Source organism: Octodon degus, unplaced genomic scaffold (genome assembly GCF_000260255.1).
Source record: "Octodon degus isolate 3935 unplaced genomic scaffold, OctDeg1.0 scaffold00115, whole genome shotgun sequence".
NCBI classification, from domain to species: domain Eukaryota; kingdom Metazoa; phylum Chordata; class Mammalia; order Rodentia; family Octodontidae; genus Octodon; species Octodon degus.
This window is the reverse complement of record NW_004524691.1, coordinates 9,045,306-9,052,427: the sequence shown is the minus strand read 5'-3', so window position 1 is coordinate 9,052,427 and position 7,122 is coordinate 9,045,306.

Below are 7,122 nucleotides of genomic sequence, written 5' to 3'. Positions count from 1 at the left end.
GTAAGCCAAATTAAACTGTTTCTCATCAGTGTTGTAGATGTCAGGTAATTTATCCCACCAACAGGCAAAGTTGGTAAATGCAAAGAGAAATGCTGTTGTGGGACTATTATGACAGTAGTTTTCATCGTGTCAGGACCCTTCAGTGTCCATGGATCACACTTGATAAATATGAATCTAGATTATCTTTCAAACCTAGGGATAAATTTATGGAACTTAGCTTTACAAATAATAAATATAAAATATATACAGAATAAAGAATATGTAAAAAATGTCATACGGGAACACAGATTCTGAGGTCATGGTAACTTACTTGGCTAAAATGTTTTAATTGTCTAAATTTCATATTACTAAATTCTGTAGTTATATAAATTTAAGAGTAAATAATCATATCATCTCCTAGAATGTTTAAGTATACAAAGTTATAAAATTACTTACAATTTCAAGAATAACACAAATAATTTTTACTGTTAAAGAAATTGTATTATATTTGTGTGATATCATGTTGTATTTTTGGAATTTGCTTCTACTCAGAAACAAAAGCTTATATAGTAAATAGATATTTAGGAAACTGTATATATACTTGCAACTAAAAATAACTCTATACATTATGCATATAAATCTTGTGTTTTATATCTCTTTTACTTTGATTATATGAATTATAATTTATATGCATTATTCTAGATAACATAGAAATGCAATTGAGTATTCAGGGTCATTTCTATGTTATCTTGAATAATACATATAAATTGTACCTATTTAAAACTTTTCACATGGGATGTTAAATATTTAAGTGAGTTATCTTAAAAAATCCTCACCATTATTTATAGTCCAGCTCTACCTTCCCAATCATGAATTTTTTCCTTGAAGTGTAAAAGGACACATTTTCTACTTCTTAGATCCCTTTAAGTATCATTAAATAGGTGAATATTTAAGGCATCAAAATATGGCTTGAATAAAAATAAAATTAACTTTATAGGAAAAATAAGCAAAAATATTTTATGGGATTCTAATATTCATCAATCACCTGGAAATTTAAAAGTCAAAATACTATAATTTATCACTTTTTTTTCAGAATGGGGAACTGAACTCAGGCACTTGTGTTTGCCAGAGAAGTGCTTATTCTACTGAGCCATCTCCCCAGCCCCTATCACATTTTTAAGCTAACAGATGGCAAGACTCTTGTTTATTCATGGAGTTCACATGACTACTCTCTCTGAGAAAACTTTATTCATTCTGTTCTGTCCTTAATAAGTTTAATATTCAATAGCACTATACTTGGATTAATAAAACTTTCTTATGAACTGGCCTTTATGTTTTCCAAAGTTGTAACATTGAAAAAACATTATTTAATTTTTCCTGAGTCTACTTGTTTTCATATATAAATAAGGTCTTATAAAGTGGAAGTTAGTTTCACTAGAGACGTATATGCTTAAAAAATGTAAACCTGTAGATATAATTGTCATCGTTACAGTCACAGTAGTCATTTTTCTACTTATAAGTTCTGTTATCTTTTTTGGAGGGGGGAGGTAGGGTCTCACTATGCAGTTCAAATTCATAGCGATCCTCTACATTTCTGCCTCCCTACTGCTGGGATTACAGGTATGTATCACCACGCCCAGGCTCATTCACTGGCTCAGCACACCCACATTCTTTTAATTATAACAATTGAGCTGTAAACTAAGAATATATTTTGAAATGCACTGTGAATAAAGTATGCATATCCTTTGGGCAATCGACTAGAACACGGTATGAAAACTAGCTCTTAGAGAAATTTGTCTGCCTTCTGTTTTGGAAATAAAGTTTTACTGAAACACAAACACATCCATTTGTTTCCATATGGTTTATGGCTGCCTTCAAGTTACAATAACAGAGTTGGATAATTAAAACAGAAACTGTATATTATTAAACGTCTAAAATATCAAGACCTAAATATCATTTTACAAAGTAAGCTGAAATTATTTCCTTCTCTGGGACTTTTACTTTAATGCTAAAATTACAGGATGAAGTAGATAAGACCCGAATGATTGGCTGATTATATAAGGTACTATGTCTCCAAATTTTCTAGGCTTTTCTCTGCATTAGAAGTGAGGAAAATATTTGGTTCTTTTTCATTATTTTTTTCTTTTTTAAAGAGAGTACAAAATAGTGCTAAACAGAAAAATTACAAGTGATAGAATTTCTCTTAACAAAATGATATGAATTTTACAGCATTTTTTCTTCTTTAATGTATTTGGTTATTACAGAGTCTCATTATGCAACTTGGACTCATAATGCTCCTCCTATTTTCAGCCTCCCCAGCACTGGGATTACAGGTATATGTCACTATGCTCTGACACCGTGGGTGGCTCAGATGGCAAGCTATGTGATGCTGGGGATCAAGCCATGGTTCCTGTGCTTGCTAAGCTTGCCTAAGTAGGCTCTTTAGTCAACAGAGCTATTTCGCCAGTTCACACAGTATTTATTGTAATTCATAGGGTTTTCCTCCTTGCATTGTATCACATTTATTAAGCAAAATATGACATCATTAGCATTATTTATAAATTGTTACATAATCAGGCTCCCAAACTCCACATCAAACCTACTAAATTAAAACCTTCACTTTAAAAAGACTTTCAGTATGCGTATAAAATTTTTAGAAGCTATGATTTTCAACATATAGAGTCAAGAGCTACCTGGACTATTAGAAAAGTAACAGAACATGAGAAATTTCGAGAAAACAGTTCTTTTTTTAACGCAGTCACCAACATTAAATATAGTGCAATGCAGAAATGGAATCCTTATTGGAGGACCTTAATTTATTCTTAATCTTAACCAAGATCTCTGTTTGCAGAGAAACATGTGGTACATGAATTGCAGAGAAAGAAGTTTCCAGAGTTTGCAAAAGACCTTGGCACAAACTAGTGGGGTTACCACTACATTTCTAGAAAGAGAATACAAGGAAGTTTACATTTGGTTTTACATTTTTTAGGGAAGATATACAATTACAATACATTAAAGATTTTTATGAGCTTTTTTATTTTTTAAAGAAAACGGGTGTCAACCCACTAGGACTCCCTCCTTTCCGTCTCTCTGACAGGAGCTTTTCTTCCCTCAATAAATATATTCTGCTCATAAAAAAGAAAATAGTTATAGAAAAAAAAGTCTTAGGAATGATACAAAGTTTTACTAAACAAAGTAATAGGAATCCAACAATGGTTGCTGTGTTGCATATTTTCTTCAAATTAGTTGCTCAGGTTACCAGATATAAGGGTGCAAGAATGGTTTAAAGAAAAAGACAAAAGGAAACAATAACAATTAGGTTGTAAAAAATCCCAAAGAAAAATAAGAATAAAAAACCAAAAATTTTAAAGTGTTAACTGCTCCTTTGTAATGACCAGCACAAACTGGCAGTACAATATCCAAACCATTCTGCATATTTACATAAATATATCCTTTACATAAATATATCCTTTACTCTTCTTTCATGTGTTCTTTTCCTCATCTCTGTTTTTCCTTCCCATTGAATGAAGCCTTTCCCTTTCACAGTACCTTTCAGATTTTAATTACTCTTTCAGATTCTCACACTAGATAGATAATGCAATGTTTTCACAAGTGGATCTGATTGGATGCAGCTAGAGACTGTTTTGGCAAGTGAAAGATTCCTGAGATATAGCAAGTAGTTTTAAAATTAATAGAAGTCAACATAAAAAAGGGTGAAACACCTCTCCTACGTAGTGCAAACTGGCAGTTACTATTGTTTAAGACTCCATCTAGCTTCTTAAGTTTCTAAAGAAGTTTTATTATTGGAATGACTTTCTTTGCTCAAGGAATTCTGAAATTTTCTGCTCTCTAATTCAATCTATTTTTGGAGACATTTTTATTTACTATTTTAATGTATTCATATTATTGAAAATCAGGGCATGAAATAGCATAGTACATTCATGTTATAAAAAACTACCCTGATACAGAAATACACTAGCTCAGATATTTTCAACACTTACTATAGAATAATGATTTTAAACAGCAAAAGTATTAATTTGTATTTAATAGCTGCATATGTTCATACAGCTAAAATGGTTATATTGTATTTAATTCTTGTTTAGAATAAAATAAAATCAGGTAATCAATTTTATATACAATAAAATTCATAAATTAATTATTAAAAAGTTAGAGAATAAAACTTATTAATTATCAAGTATGCCTGATTATATTAACTATTGATTTTCAAGTTAATTATAGTTAAACTAGAGTTCAGTAAATTAAAGCTAGTACCAATTAATACTTCCATTTTTATCATTGTGGATAAATACTGCATGAAGAAGCACAGAAAAATGATTGGAAGTTGTGCATTTTCAAAACTACTTTTACTTCTAATTAAATACATTTCATTAATGCTAAAAACTATGCATTCTATAAGATTTTGCTAGCAGTCCATTTAAATATATGGAATTTATCCTTAACTCAAGTACATTTGGTTGTAACTTTGAGAAGATATAGTTTTAATGTCAAACTACTGTGAAGTTATATGTAAATATATAGAAAGCTACTCTTGTGTTGAGGTGGAAAGAGGATTTACAATGAACAATCCCTGTATTAACCTCTCCCAGTTCAGGAGTGTCCCTGAAAAACCTTCAAGAATAAATTGAGCACTGCATTCAGTGACCACCAACTATCATGTTTAGTTCCTAGGTATCTCTCTATCCCCAGCATCACAAGATCCAAGAAAACAAAATGAATTTTCCACTTAGAACAAAGAACATGAATAACTTTGGTTCTCATTATGTACTGAAAAAAGACACATAAATTTCAACTTTCCACTTATGGAGTAGATGGCACATGATTAAATCTAAATTTAATCTAATGCATCATTGGAGGAAGAAAACTAGATAATGGGAGACAAGAAGATGAAGACAAGAATCAATTCTATTCTACAAAATTATTTGTATTAGATGATTTGGTTGTTTCTGTGTTCAAAAAGAACTATACTATTCACCTGAGGCTTCTACATAAAAATGATATTCTTGAAAAATTGGGTCCTACACCAAGTCCTATCATACAACTTAATCTTTATTGTCCATTGGACTGGCTTGAGAAAATTCTTGTGAAATTGTTGGATGGTGGAAGAGGTATAGTCTTCACAGATCATTCTACTGATGTTACTAGCTGAATGCACTGCTGAGAAGGTGGACCCCCGTGGAAGGTAGGTCACTTGGGCATGCATTGGAACGTGTACATCGTGATCTCTCTCTTCCCCTATATTTTTCTTCCTGGCTGCCATCAAGTGAATTTTTGTCCACCATAGTGTTCCTGCCATGAAAGTACAGGATCATGGACTGAGCACTCTGAACTATGAACAAAAATAAAACTTTCCTGCTTTAAGATGTGAATTTAAGATATTGGGTTTCCTAGACAAAAAGCTCACCAAAACAGAAATCTACTTCTGAGGAGTAGATCCCTATGCCTAACCATATGAAGATGTTTTTGACACTGGTTTGTGGGAAAAGACTGCAAAATTTTGGAGAAGTAGATTAGAAAAAGTCTAATATATTGTAAGTAGAGTCTGATAATAGGTTCTTGTTACAGATCAGAAGACCAGAATGTTGATAAGAATGTGGTCAATAGAGGCCAGGGCCATGAGATTTCAGTTAAGTGTGAAAATTTTACTAATAAGTAGAATAGAAACTATATATCTTCCTCTCTAGGAAAAACATTCCCATTTTCCTTATGTTCTTACACTCTAGTAGGCTGAGTATGTGGGCAGTGGACTTACTGAGGTAAAGGAAATTGCAAGAGAGTTCTGCTTTCAGGCTGTGCTGTGGCACTGCTTTCCACTTTTGGTCAAATGTATAATGAAAATCAAAAATGATAAATGGCAGAAATATTTAAAGTTTTGCATCTTTAAAAAATATAAGGGGCTGGGGAGATGGCCCAGTGAAATAAGCTTTTCCCTGGCAAGTGCAAGGACCTGAGTTCAATCCCCAGTTCCACCCAAAAAATAAATAAATAAAATAAAATAAAACTTGGGCCAAAGTAAATAATGATTGCTAAAGATATCAATATCATTAAAAAGACACTACAAACTGAATGAGAAGTTACCTTAAAAGTATTTTAGTAATCAACCCAAACTCATCAATCACAGGCTAAAGGATATAAAGCTACAAGCCTCTCATCAAGGAGAAATTTTTGGAGGTTTTTGCTTCAGAAGGGCTTTCTAGGGAATTTATTGCCTGGGATTCATTTCACCAGTGCTGAGCCATTTCAACACTTAGAGGCCACTTCAGCTATGGTGCCAAGGGACTCAGATACTGCTCAGGCTATTACCAGACCTTAGCACAATCCCCATGATGCTGGGTTTTCAAGTATGCGGTATGCAAGTGTTGTGAGGTCAGGGAGATGTCCACTCAGATTTCAAAATCAAGCCTAGAGAGAAAGGTGGGCAGTGCCTGAAAGGAATCGTGAAGCTATAGAAATGAAGTAAAGGACACTGTGGAGACCTCACCGTGTCAGGAATGCCAGCAACATAGAATGTGTGCTCAGGAAAATTGCCAAAAAATAAGAGAGACAGTTCAAGAGAGAGGCCATGTGGACTGCAACCAACAAGGACTATAGTCATAGGTGCTAACCATCTGTGAAACTCACATTTTACCACCATGTGCTATGAATGCTGAATATGGAACTATGGGACTTACTATTTGCTCTACTGAGTTTCTCACTACCAAACTCTGCTGAGTTTCCCACTATTACACTACAACTGGTTGTTCTGGTATGATTCTAGCACTCTGTGTTGGTTGATTTATTGTGTCAACTTGACTAAATAATGCCCATCTAAATTGGGTCAGCACAGTTCTGGGTATGGACACTTCCTAGGGAGGGCTATAATCAGAATGCTATAAAAGGCAAACAAAGAAAGAATGAATGCTGTTGTTTCCTTCACAGAAGTTTGAGTCTTTGCTTTCATATTGGATGTCTCTCCTGACTGTTAGCAGACTTTTCAGCCCCTAGCACTATACCTTCAGTCTTTCAGTGGAGACCCTTCAGCCTCCTGAATAGAGATGCTACATGAAGCTCTAGGCCTTTAACTAGATCTGTGAAGCACAGACTGAACTTTTGCCCTCTTCCGGCCAAACTTTGCAGAAAGCCACT